Source organism: Tasmannia lanceolata, unplaced genomic scaffold, assembly GCF_043159265.1.
Source record: "Tasmannia lanceolata isolate RefF3 unplaced genomic scaffold, GAP_Taslan_0.1 ptg000037l, whole genome shotgun sequence".
Taxonomy (NCBI): Eukaryota; Viridiplantae; Streptophyta; class Magnoliopsida; order Canellales; family Winteraceae; genus Tasmannia; species Tasmannia lanceolata.
Genome location: NW_027518714.1, coordinates 49,031,801 through 49,045,536, shown reverse-complemented (window position 1 = coordinate 49,045,536; position 13,736 = coordinate 49,031,801). Strand labels below are relative to the sequence as shown.

Below are 13,736 nucleotides of genomic sequence, written 5' to 3'. Positions count from 1 at the left end.
AATTTTCAATTTGGGCATCAATGAAAAATAGTCTTCTTTTTCCCCTATTTTTCTGTTATACTTGAGGATATCTTCCCCTATTCTTCCTCGTCTTCTTGAGCATGTGTCACGACATAGGATCCGTCTTTTTTATAAAACAACGGATTTTCGTCCTCCAAAAGATAACCGGTCACGATTAGACATATATACCCATTGAGGGACGAAGATTGATCATTTAGTTTGTCGGATTATTTGTCTAGTCATAACCCCGTGAAGAATACTTCTTATATTCATTTAAGTGAAATAAATTTTTTAAAATATATTAAAAAAGGAAAATTGCTATGAAAACCCGATAGCCGATAGTTGAACCAATCGAATCCCAACATGCTAAATGGCATAGGAAAGGGTGGTTTTGCCATTTTAAGAGAAGAGCCATAAAAACACTAAGATAAAGGTGTAGTTGTCAACGTGTTAAGAGCCTATTGTTGTCGGTTCCGTACTTGATTCCCATTTGGGTTTCCCTATTATTTTTCGTAATGAAGTCATTAGTCATTAATCACTTTCTGGGCCCTATGTGGTACATGTGAGCATGATCGGGCACGTTGATCTAACCAAAGACCACAAGTTCAAACCATAGCCGTTGATCCCAACTTGTTCAGATGATCTTAGGCCATCAAGTCATGCAGCTGGTCACGTAAAAAAGATCTATTGTCCAATTTTAACACATAAAGAAATTGACCAACTCACCAAAGAAATTTGCAATGCAAATTCCCAAAAAGGCCATTTCGCGGCTCACTTTTTCAAGAAAGAACAGTGACCTAGCAGCAGATTTTGTCTTATTCATTTAATTCATATGAGGTGTCTGTTCACTCCTGAAAAAGTGAGCCCAGAAATAGCTTTCTATGAAGGTCCATAGCAAATCCCCAAATGATATGGGCATGTGATTTTTTTTGTCAGTTATCAAGATGGCGCTGCAATTCAAAAAGCCAAGTTTACAAAAGTGAGAAATCTATACCAAAGCCTATTCTTTTTTTTTGGTAGGTTTAGAGGGGCCCTACCGGTTTATTAGATAAATAAAAAGATATTACATTCATGGGTACAAGGCACAATCTGTAAATACCCAAAATACCCCCACTTAAATTTTCGTCCCCCTCTTTAAAAGAGGGGCATTTTTGTCCATTTGAAATTAACTATAATTAGGGCTTCCTAATAAAGCCTATAAATACATCTTTTTATGGCTAAGCAAACCCTAAACGTTTTGTTTAAGCCCTAGAGAAAGAAATTGGAGAAAGAGAAGGAGAAGAGAAAGGAGATCGCGAATTCGGAGTAGAACCGTGAATCCAGGTAAGATCTATGAACTATGAAAGATTTGGATAGTTAGAAATCCTAAAACAAGGGTTTGAAAAGAGAAAAGAAACAAGAACTTTGATTAATATGGATTAGAAATAAGAATCTTTGGATTGATCTTGAGTTTTTTTGGATCCGATATTGATTTTCGATTCCAACGAACTCAAAATCAATATATATAAATCTGAATTCAGAAATTAGAACTTTTGAGATTCGAAGTAGAATCTTTGGTGATTTCTTTCTTAAATTATACATATGAATTCGGAGCGTGAAATTGGATTTAATGGATTCTTCTCGCCGATACGAATCCATCGGATCCGACCTCGCGCGTTTTCAACTCCAAACAAAGGAGTCACTACAACAAATGTGACATTTAGGGGCGGACATTTAGGAGCGGTCATAAAATCCGCCACCAATTGTGGATTCGCCAGCGGTCTAGACCGCTGTTGAATGTCCCTCGAAGGACTAAAATCTGCAGCGGTCATGACCGCTACTAAAAATGAAATATGACCGCTCGTATATCCGAGCAAGTTGGGCGCGAAAATTTTCTCCGTCCCGCGCGAGTATTTCTCCGTCCTGCGTTACTGTTTTTCCCCCATTTCTTTCGAGGACGTTTCATCTCTTCTCCATTAACAGAAATCAAGCTGGACTTTTTTCCCCACGACCGCCTCGGATTTCAACGGCCGATTTCTACCATCTCCTCTGAAATTTTTTGTTTATCATCTCTATCAATCTCTTTCTCAACTTTTAGGGTTTGGCAAAAAGGGGAAAAAGCTTTTGAGGAGAGGGTTTTTGCAGAGAAAGAAAGGAGGATGCAATTCCTTTTAGGGTTTGGCTGAGGAGAAATACGAGGAAGAAAAAAGAGAAAGGCATCGGCTCTGTGCTCAATCCCCTCTATCCTATTCTCTCTTTCATTCCACCTCTCCTCTTCTTGTTCATGTAGGGTTTCTTCTTGTTACTTCTTTCCCTCTCTATCATCATCTCAACCGACAACTATTTCGCCTTTCCCTCTCTTTCGATATTGCCCTGAAAATCTCGCTCTGTTTTGGAATTTCGGAGAAGAAATCCGTGGATTTCGGATAAAGGTAATCATCTCTAGTGTTTCCATCTTTATTTTATAGGATTTCTTCTGTTATTTCTTTTTTATTGTCTCATTTCTTCTCTGATTTTTCGTTTTTCTCTTTTCAGGGTCTTCAGGGTTTAGGGTTTGAAGAAGAAGAAGAAGGTATGTTTCCTATTCAATCAAAGAGGTTGACACATTTTTTCATTAAAAATGGCCATTAATATATTTTTAGAGTTTTTGCACATGGTCCTTCTGAATTTTTAAAATAAATTGATTAGTTTGGCTGCCTGGGAAATGCTCGGTACATGCATTCCCAAGAATCCATCAACTCATGCAACCTCACAGGGGAATGATAATCCCCATTTTGTACTATTTCCACTGAGTCATCCACCTTTTGATTAGTTTTTCCTTCTTAATTTTCTAATTTTCATTTATGCTGTGAAAATTCTATTTCCTCTTCCCAGATTGAAATTTTTTACCTCTTAATATATTCCTCATCTTTCAAAAATGATTGACTAGGCAGATAATTACAAAGACAACAGTTCTGTAAGCAGGCTATAATACCAACATATTGATGCTCGCTCTGCTTCTATTCTGCTCTTCCGCAATAAACATAAAGATTTTTCATTTGCCTTACTTAAACATTTTAGTGAAGATAACTCTGAAATGATATAACTGAATAATCAAGTTGAAAGTATTACTGCTTTTGCTTTTAACAAATGTATAATGAGGTTCTTACTAGCTGCATCACATGTGCTGATAATAAAATATAACTACAGAAAAGAATATATAAACAGAGACTGAATTTTTTTTTCTTAGTCAGATAAATTAAACAACTGGGTTCCACTATATACAAAGACAGAACACTCACCAGTGGTAGAAGATCCCCGTGGGTTGAAGTCATCAAAATCATCATCAACAGGTGCACTCGAGCTTTGGGAAGAAGTGAGAGGACCATAGTTATCATCAGAATGGGACAGCTTTGTTGATGTCCTTGAGGTACTAGATGGCGATGAATTCCTAATGCAGAAATAGCATACTAGCTTAAGAACAACATAAAAGAATTCCTTCATCACATTGGCCCCTAAAATACAAGGGATAAGTACACATTGGACCATATATCCTAAATCACATGTCGCCAAACTTATGCCGCGTGCTAATAGCTTAGGCTAATTTGAAAATGTTCCATGTCCATCTTCATCTCTCCCACTCAAGCTTGCAACGACTTAGCCACTCAGCCACAAGCACATAATAGGTGACACTCTTAATCAGTCTCGATAGGTTCTGCTGCAACTTCCCATTGTTCTATATTACATACGATTAGTTATATTTGTAGATATTTACTGTGTTAAGACAAAAAATAACAGCCCAAATTCCAGATTATATCCAAACAGACAGAACCAACATGCTAGCAAGTACACATACCTGACATATAGTGCAGGTCCCTTCTTCGAGTCATTCCCTTCATTGGCAAGGCCTCCTCATGATTGTGACCTATCATGACTACCAAAGGCATCTTTTTCACCATGATTCCAGTCACTTTCGTCCCCATATCGGTCTCTGTTTTTATAACCATCTTTGAATGATTAACTATTGTAACTGTCATTATGTTGGAAGCTACTGCTTCCATATGAAGCTGAACTTGACTTGTAAGTTATTCCAGTTGAGGCCAGTCCAAAATACCTAGAAACAATGGAAAATGTATAGTTCATTCATTGTTTTCAACCCACATAAACATCTCCAGAGAAGTTAGGTATAAGATATTATATTTCAATATGGGATCCATGGACTCACTTATCGCGATTTGCAGCAGCTTTATTTCTGACCTCTTGTATTTTATCCTTATTGTTCAAAAGGGCTAAAATGGTTTCAACCTTCTTCCTCACGTTGATTCCCATATCCTTTCCATTAGGCTCAACATATTCAAAACCTGCGATTGACTTTAATGCAGAGCAAATCAAGAAAAATCATTTTGACAGAAAATGCTGAATTTATAAAAGTAAAATGCAATATTAGGCAAATATAAGAGAAGACTCACAGAGATTTGGAAGGTATGTTCCATGATATCATCAACAGCACGTTCAGATCCGTTTGCCACCAAATACTCTATAACAGTCAATGCCTGAGACAGGAAGACATTTCGCAAGAATTAAAAACAGAAGATACTCAACTCAACTCAACTAAGCCTTTGTCCCAAACTAGTTGATAAAGGATAGAAAATGAAAATGTCTAAGACAACATAGAAGCTTCAAAGTAGATCATTTAACTTAATAAAGATGAATAGCATGGAAAGTGTTGAACAGAATAGCGTCACCTTGTAGACATGGCGCCAGTTTCGACCTGTATCAGTCAATCTTGTCCAGAGCACATTCATAACCATCTGGCATTCAGTGCTACATAGAAAATTACAATATCCCAAATTTGTTAAAAGAAAAGGGAAAATGCCAGATGTTCCAGAACAAAACATATAGCAACAAGATGGATCACAAGATAGAACTCAAAGAACACAGAAGTTAAGAGTTACAATTTTTTGGTGGCCCGTGCAATCTCAGATAAGGCAGAGCCATGAGGACCCCAAGGTTCATTACTTGTTGCATCGAGAACCTGTGATGCAAAATGTAAGTCAGATAAAGGCCAAATGCAGATGACAAATAGAACAAAGTTACAAAGTGAAACACCAATAAAATTCATTTCCTAACTAAGACCAATTGACAATTAGATAGATAGATAGAGAGAGAGAGAGAGAGAGAGAGAGAGAGAGAGAGAGAATTGGGTTTTGAAGATAATATACCTCTTCTGTCATGAATACTTCATGAAAGGGTTTTTCTAAAGATGCTTCTTCATTTTCTTCTTCTTCTCTATGTTTTTTATTCTCTTCATTTCTTTAATGTTGCTAAGGTTATTTTGATGAGCATGAAAGAACCGGGGCTTGAAGTGGCCAAGGGACTTCTTGTGAGTGATGATCCGATGACTCTAGTTGATGGCAAACCAATGGGAGATGGATTCTCTCTGGTAAGTATCAGGGTTGCAATGGTGGGTACTGAACCTCTAATAAGACCATCAGGACGACGCAAAACTATTAGAGACGCCGCAGGAGGACATGTGCCATGGGTTTCTTCCTTTGTAAGTATATGACACTTTTATTTATTAATAAATTTATTTCGACTTTGTTGAATCTGTCACTTATTCTAATTTTTTTTTTTTTTTTTTGCAGGTCAAACGAACAGGAAGCACTTAAGCCAGTTTCTTGTGTCTTTTCTATTTCTGTTCTTTAGTACATGCATGGATTTTGGTAACTTTTTGTATGGGGTTTTGATGTACTTAACCAAACACGAAGCACTTCAGTCCCTTTGTCTTATTCCATTTCTATGGTTGATGTATGAACCTTTATATTTCATTTCTAAGTTTGAAGTAGTGCATCATTACAGTCAATCTACACATGTAGTGTATTTTGCCACAATATGTTATTTTTATGTAAGGTATTTTGATGTACAATTCGTACAAATTTAAGCTATTTAATGTCTCTGTGTTGTCTATTCCAAATGGGAACTTTATAAGGTATAGAGATGATGGTTGTTGGGATGTATTGGAGAGGGGGCTGATGGTGGATTGTTGAAGGAAGTGATGTTGAGATGGAGGAGAGGAGGCTGATGGTGGATTGTTGAAGGAGGTGATGTTGAGATGGAGGAGAGGAGATGTGTTGGCAAGGAACTACGAGTTCCATCATGACATGTAACAGATGACTTTTAGAGCATGGAACTTTGATGAATTTAACTTGATTTCCCTATACATACTTTAGTTGTTCTCTTCATTGTGTGATGGTTTTGCTAAACAGGCACTGTTAATTCAGCCTATGATGTCATACTTGAAAGAGATGGTTTAGTCAATGTGAACTGTGAAGTTTTCACTTCATTTCTGATATAAATTGATGCCATAATTTCTGCTTTGATATCTTTTCCATCTGCAGGGATGTCATTGACGCTAGGGACTTGGAATATAAAGCATGGGCCCACGTTCAAAGTCTTAAGTCTTCTCTTGATGAGCACAACTTGGAGTGGCAACAATCCCAGTTAGTTCAGCCTAGCATGTGACTGAAGTTGTGCCCACTTCACCTTTCCTGTATCCATTCCCCTTGCCAGGGTCACTGAACTTCTAATTTATTTGATCATTCACTACAACTTTAGATATCCAGATATCTTTGTTGCACGATCATATACTATTGTTTGGTTTATGTGTGGCTACTCACTGGTCTTTATGGGTCATTCTGATGCAACTATTGGCACGAAATACCACTGATAGACAATCAATTTATTTTGTGTGTGTGAGCCATTTACTTTCTTTTGCAGCTGAAAATGTGGTCAGAGCAGGTTGGAAAACTTACAGATGATGGGCGACAGAGTTCAGTGGCTTTGGAGAGTACTAGAAGTAGACTATTGGATGTACAGAAAGTATCTCAGGAGCTAAGGCAATCTTTGGATGCATCACAATCCAAGGTTCAGAGAAGCAGTCTCAATGTTGCAGAGCTGCAGATAGAACTAGAGAAGGAGCGGTAATCAATTATTTAGTTTTATTTTCAAAAAAAAAAAATCAATTATATACTTTTCTCTTCTCTATATTCTCTGGAATGTAGCCCAAATGCTTAGAGTTTCAATAATTTTATCAGGTTTGAGAAGAAGAGTATAGAAGAGCAGTTGGAAGTTGTAAGAAGGAAAGTTGCCTGTCTTACTGCACATACAGAGGGCTCATCAGTCTTGGAAAAGCATCAACATGAACTCTGAGAATACAAGGAAATACTGGGTGATGGAAAGGTTGGTTGTTTTCCCTCTTCTTCTTCTCAGATTATATGTTCTTCTTTTATCTCCATTTCCCCCCTCACTTGTGCACAAAGGTACCGGCGGAAGATCTTCTGTTAGGTAATGCGTTCAACTGCATTTTCATTATATTTTCTACTTTTAAGTTGATTGAAAAAAACTTTAACCGCGTGAAATTGTTTTATAGCTAATATTAAAATGCAGATGGTTTTGATTGTAACTTTTGTTTAGATTGTATAAGGATGTAATTGAAGGTTCATAAAATAGTTTCTTTTTTATAGCTAATATAAAAAGTAAATGGTCACTATGTTGTGCAACAGCTGGGTAAGCCGAATAGAAATTTATTGCCATTCCCTCTCTTTTTAATACTGGATTCATATGCTGCTCTTCGTCTTGTTTTGTCTCTTTTCTTTTTGTATTCTTGCTGGAAAGTTTAATAACTTTTGAGTTGGGTGTGCTGGAATTGTTAACCTGATAACTCCGAATGCTTCTATTTCTCGATAATATTGTGATACAATGAATCTCAATCTCATCAAAAAAAATTCCGTAGACTATCATCATAATGCTACATGGTGCTGATATTCTTTTTTCACATATCAGCTAAAATGGGATCTCAAGTGCTGGTTCCTTTTCGAGGTTCCGAGGATTCTCCTCGCCATCTCAAATTGATGGGTCATTTGGGCCAGGTAAATGATAGGCCATTCATTCTCATTAATTCCAATATTGCATTGGGAAGAGTCTTTTCCAGCTTGGAATTGCTGGTTGTATAAATGGATGTACATGGGACACGGGTTGTACTCTTTTTTTCTTCTTCTTTTAATTCATGTTATTTCCTTTAGGTTATCTTTTGATGTTGTGATATCTAATGCATTCAGATAGTACCGATGAAATACAACCCAAGAGATGAAAATTCAATTAAGGCGGTGATGGCAAAGGCAAATGTTGTTCTTAATCTTATTGGTTTGTATTCTTATGTAGGATTTGCTCTTTTTGAGCTTTTTTTTGGGGGATATATCATGCTGATAAACATAAACAATTTGTGCTGGCAGGACGGGAGTATGAGACAAGAAACTATAGTTTTGAGGAAGTGAACCATGCTATGGCAGAACAGCTTGCAATGGTTGGTAAAAACTCAGGTCTCTCTTTTATATTCACATTCATGCCTTTTTATCTATTGAATAATAAAGTGTCAATTTTCATGTATAGAGGTTTCTAAGGCATCCTTTAGCAATTCATGATGTTTATTGATTTATTTATTTTTGAACTGGATGATCTTTGTAGCTTTGACTGTGGCATAGCATATCCATTTATCATCTTCCATAATGGGCATGATCCAATCTGCTGTTTGGTTGCATTTTTTCAATTTAATTATATAACTGGACTTTCTTGCTTACACATCCAGATCGCCAAAGAACATGGCGGCATCATGAGATTTATACAAGTTTCTTGCGTAGGTGCATCTTCATCGTCTCCATCAAGAATGCTAAGAGCTAAAGCATCTGCAGAGGAAGCTATTTTGAGAGAATTACCTGAGGTCATGCTTTTCTTCTATTTGTCATGCTAAGAGCTAAAGCATCTGCACATTTTGAACCCACAAATCAGCCCTGCTACTATCATTTCAGCCCATGAATATGCTCCCTGCTAGCACATTTCAGCCCATAGATATACTCACTGTTTTAGCACAATTCTGTCCTTGGATTCAGCCTTAGTTTTTAGCACAATTCTGTCCTTGGATTCAGCCTTAGTTTTTAGCACAATTCTGTCCATAGTTCACCCCCCGAATCAGTCCCAGTTCTTTCACAATTCAGTCCTTTGATTCAGCCCATGTTTTGCACTGATTCAGCCCTTGTTACGCACAGTACAAGTCTATTTTTTTTTAAATCCCAATTTTAGCACAATTCAGTCTATGTTTCAGTCCCCATTACATGCTAAGTATGAGATAGTTGCGACCGTGTCACTTTTGGATTTTGTACCCATGAGATCATTTGACGTAGGTATCAAATGTTAATGAGGAGTTGTTTGGTTAGGATCAGAGTAGCGCACATGAGAAGTCACTCATGTCATCCTTTTTATAGTTGAATATCAACATAAGTGAATGGTCATGTCAATGCTATTTTAGGCCCTTATGAGGAGACAGTGATAAATCGGGTGGTGGCGATGATGACAGTCCTAGAAGCGATCAAAGGTCTGGCACCTCCGATAATCCGGCCTTGAGCACTGGTGAGTGAGACCATGAAATAATCGCGGACGGAGGATGATGATTTTCTCTACAGTGTTGGAACAAGAGGCTTTAGTCCATGCAAGAGTAGAACAGTCCGTGCTAGTCCCAACCGCCCACAAGAAGGGATGCCAGTCTAGACAGGCACAACATCCCACTAAGAGACCACAACAGCCACACTAAGACACAACAGTCTTCCCGCAAACCATGGCTGCTACACAGGCACACTAGGCTTTAGACAATGGCATACCAGTTCACAGCTTAAGTGCAGCAATACCACTGTCCAGTCCTCATGAAGACAGCTTCATTGCACATCTTACTTCTTAATTTAACTCCGAAAGAGTAGATCAACTGGAGGACTCTAGAGTGCAACAAACATTGAGCATCCATGAGTTTTCTGTTTACAAAAAAAAAACAGAGAAGAGAACAAGAAAAGGAAACCTATCCATGGGTGTGGATAGGATTAAGATTTATGGAATCAAATTGGTGAGGGATGGGTTGGTGTTTAAGGTTTCAATTGGTGAGGGATGGTCTGGGGTTTTAAATTGGGGGTTAGGGTTTTGAGTTGAATGAGAATGAGGTTAGGGATTAGAGATAGCGTTAGGGTTTCAACAGATGCATGAGAATTCTAGCATGTTAGTGTGCAAACTTTTACATGGTTCTATTTATGCAAATGTACATGTCTTTTTTACTAGTCATCTTAATGTGTGGTTTATTACCTTTGATGTAGAGCTTGGGTAATTTCGTCCAATTACCCAAGGCCAGTTTCAGGGAGAGCAGATTTGTGGGTCAGTTGAAGTGCCATTTAGTATCTGGTATTAAATAAAGTCATTCTGATAATCCAGTTCTCAATTGTTTCTTTTTTCCTTTTTTGTTTGAAATTTGTTGGGCATCTTTGATTCTTTGTGGCACTCTTGAAACCATGGTTATTACTGCAACTGAAATTCTCAACATAATTTTCACGATTTCATTTTACAAAAGGGCTCCCTTCCCTTTGGTTTCTTTGTTCTCAGTGTTCTCCTCCTTTAAGAGGAAAACAGAGTGGCTGATGCCACTTGACTGTGTTGTTGAGTCTGTTTCGACAACAAAATTACAGTGTGGTGGTTTTGAATTTGTGTAGCATTTATGTGACTAATGATTGTTGCCACATATAACCATGGAATAGATTGATGTTTAAGATATCAGTGTTGGGCTATGGTACATGACTACTTCTGACCCAGAGAATTACCCATGTTGAAGATGTGTCGGATTCCAATACTTTATGATTCACTGACACTTCTAGATCTCTTTGTTTTTTTCTAAATACTCCAACAAATTTACAATTGTAACATGCTATCTATCCTAATAGTAAGTTTTTTTTGTATGAAAATAGAACATTACATATAGTTAATCTACCAAAAATTTCCAATACATAACCATATTATCTTCTAAAAGAATTAAAATTAGCCGAATCCACAAACCTTTGTTATTTTGGTTAGCCAAATCTGACACTCGATAGTCGATACCCATATCAGATTACGACTCTCGCATCCGTACTCATGCAACATAGGTGTTGGGAATTTTGTTACAGATTGCACAATCCCTACTCAAAAGTCAATATTGATTATTGGACACCAATACTTTAGGATTCACTGGGACACTTCTAGATCTCTTTAATCTGTTTTTTATAAACACTGCAACAAATTTGCCATTATAATACTAATAATAATTTTTTATATGAAAATAGAACATTACACTTACTTAACTCAACTCAACTCAACAAAGCCTTTGCCCCAAACTAGTTGGGGTCGGCTAAATGAGTCCTTTAGAAAAATTTCATGAAAAAAGTCAAAGGAATCAAGTCGGCTCTAATCCTGGCTCTAGTTGGCTTCTTCTATGCAGATCTTTTTCTTCCATTCTATCCTATCCAAGGTCATGTTCTCTGTTATGACCTTGGATAACATAGAACATGAATCCTTCAAAATTTTCCAATATATAACCATTTATATTATAAAAGAAATAAAATTAGCCGAATCCATGATTCCTTTTTTTGAGGTTAGCCGAATCCGACAATCAATATCCTTGTCAAATTCCGACACTAGTATCCATACTCATGCATGTAACATAGGTGCTGTGAATTTTGTTGCTGACTACCCAATCCCTACCCACATAAGGGTCAATATTGATTATTGGAAGTATATGGATGCTTACAATGGTGACTGGTGCAAATGAAATGGTCTCAAAGTGTTGCCTTGTATTTTAAACTCCATGCATAGACGCACCAGATTAATTTTCATACTTTCAGGTTCTTCATGGGTTGGATGAAGTGCAAAAGCCATCGAAAACAATCTTTATAGCATGTGAAGAAGACATGGAGGAGGCATTGGCAGCGGCAAAGAAAGGGGTGTGTGGTTACACCAGCGACTGGATCATGAATTGTGTTATGAGACAAGAGCTTGATTTGGATGCTGCTCAGTTCGCAGAATCTTTGTAAGTCACATGCTCTACTCACTGTAAGAAACTTGCCCATACATGTATATATGTGCTTATACTTTCTATACATACATGTCTTTCGTTTTTAAGTTAAACTCTCCTGCAGAGTTGGCAGCAAGATCTGTGGCTGTTGGAAATGTTAGATCTAACTATACTGTTCCAAAGCCATTTGCTCTGGCCACTGAAAAGCGTGCCTTGTGTGGAGCTCGACTTACTGGAGCTGATTGAAATAGTATAGTTTCTGGTTTTTATAAATGTGATGTGTATATGACAGGTTCTAATTGTAAAACAGGTTATGTATCAAACAAATTTTATATTCCCGTGTTTAGGGATCTGCTGAAAATTAATTTTTTTAAAAAAAAACTGTAACTTTTAGCGGCGGTCATGACCGTCGCTGTATGGTGCAAAACCCAGTCCAGTGTTAGATCTTTAGTCGCGGTGACAACAACTTCAGCAGCGGTCTTAACCGCTGCTATATTCAGATATTTAGCAGCGGTCTTAACCGCTGCTATATTCAGACAACTTCAGCAGCGGTTTTAACCGCTGCTATATTCAGATATTTAGCAGCGGTCTGCTATATTCAGATATTTAGCGTGGCGAACCTAGACTATTAAGAGTTGAAAACAGTAGCGGTGATAACTGCTGCTACATAGTTCCATACACAAGCGGTCCATATAGCAGCGGCACCGCTGCTATAAGATATAGCGACGAGAGATTTAGTAGCGGTTAAATAACCGCTACTAAAGGTAATGGTAGCGGTTTTGCCGTCTTTGAGCAGCGGTCTTGCCCGCTGCTAAAAACCATTTTTGTTGTAGTGAGTTATGGCCGTTTTAGTGACAAAAACGGTAGAAAATTAACGTTTAGAAGAAATCTGGGTCCGTGCGTGGGGCAGACATCCGGAAAATAGCGGACGTCTGTGAGTACCAAATTTGGTGACAGATGGATCCTCGGACGTCCGTAATTCTCGGACGTCAGTATTCCTGGACGTCCGTAATTCTCTGACGACCGGCGCAACAATTTTTCCAAAACTTTGGAAATTCATAACTTATTCAAATGGTCCCTTATTTGTCACTTATGTTCTGTTTAGATCAGGATATTGAATCGTAGTCCGAATTAAGAAATGAATCGAACTTCTTTGAGGTACGTAATAACGTACTACTTTGGGTATTATAAACCCTTCTCATTTGAATCAGTATTGACTTTGAAAACTTGTATTGATACTTTGAACTTCTGAATTAGCTTTGAGTCCATCATGCTATTTTGTTTCACCTACTGTTACTCTTCTGAACCTTTGAAATAACTGTTCTGAAATACTGTTATGAACATCTATTCTAAACTCTGAACCTGGGAACTATTAGTTTGAACTTTGAATATTCTGAACCATTTGAATATGAACCTTGAACATTTTGAACACTTCTGTGGAGGCTTGGATAATTTCTGGACCCTGCCATATGGGGGTAAAACATTTGGCAACTCTGGACCCACCATGGGGGTAGTACACTAGAACTTCTGGCCCGTCAGTGGGATAAAATGCTGGCCCTGTCGACTTGTATCTGAACTTCAGGAACTGATTCCGAACACCGTGGACTGTCGGTGTATAAGCAATAACATGTCTTCTGAACCATGCCGATGACTCTGAAGTGTATTTGAACTCTGAACCTTCTGTACATGAACTCTGAAATCTCCGACTTTGATCCGAACCAAGATTTGGAATTTAGAACCATATTAAATATGCACTTATAACTGTTTATGTTGAATGAATCAGCTAAGACCTTGGAACTCAACTTTGACTTTGACTATCTAACCCTATTGAATCATATCATGTTAGACTGTGCTTAGAGTAGTG

The 13,736-nt window shown here is 37.7% G+C and overlaps 1 long non-coding RNA gene and 1 pseudogene across 2 annotated transcripts; one reads left to right on the top strand and one right to left on the bottom strand.

Annotated features, from left to right (window-relative positions):
- Positions 1–3,072: 3,072 nt before the first annotated feature.
- LOC143861518 (clathrin interactor EPSIN 1-like) lies at positions 3,073–5,192 on the bottom strand (annotated as a pseudogene). The gene is made up of 8 exons (XR_013239967.1): positions 5,181–5,192; positions 4,914–4,993; positions 4,704–4,782; positions 4,428–4,511; positions 4,184–4,329; positions 3,815–4,072; positions 3,261–3,409; positions 3,073–3,131 (listed from the first exon to the last, which is right to left on the bottom strand). The product of XR_013239967.1 is annotated as a clathrin interactor EPSIN 1-like (transcript).
- Positions 5,193–8,072: 2,880 nt separating this feature from the next.
- LOC143860964 (uncharacterized) lies at positions 8,073–8,638 on the top strand. Its single transcript, XR_013239846.1, has 3 exons — positions 8,073–8,160; positions 8,250–8,320; positions 8,603–8,638. It is a non-coding gene; the product is annotated as an uncharacterized LOC143860964 (long non-coding RNA).
- The last annotated feature ends 5,098 nt before the right edge of the window (positions 8,639–13,736 follow it).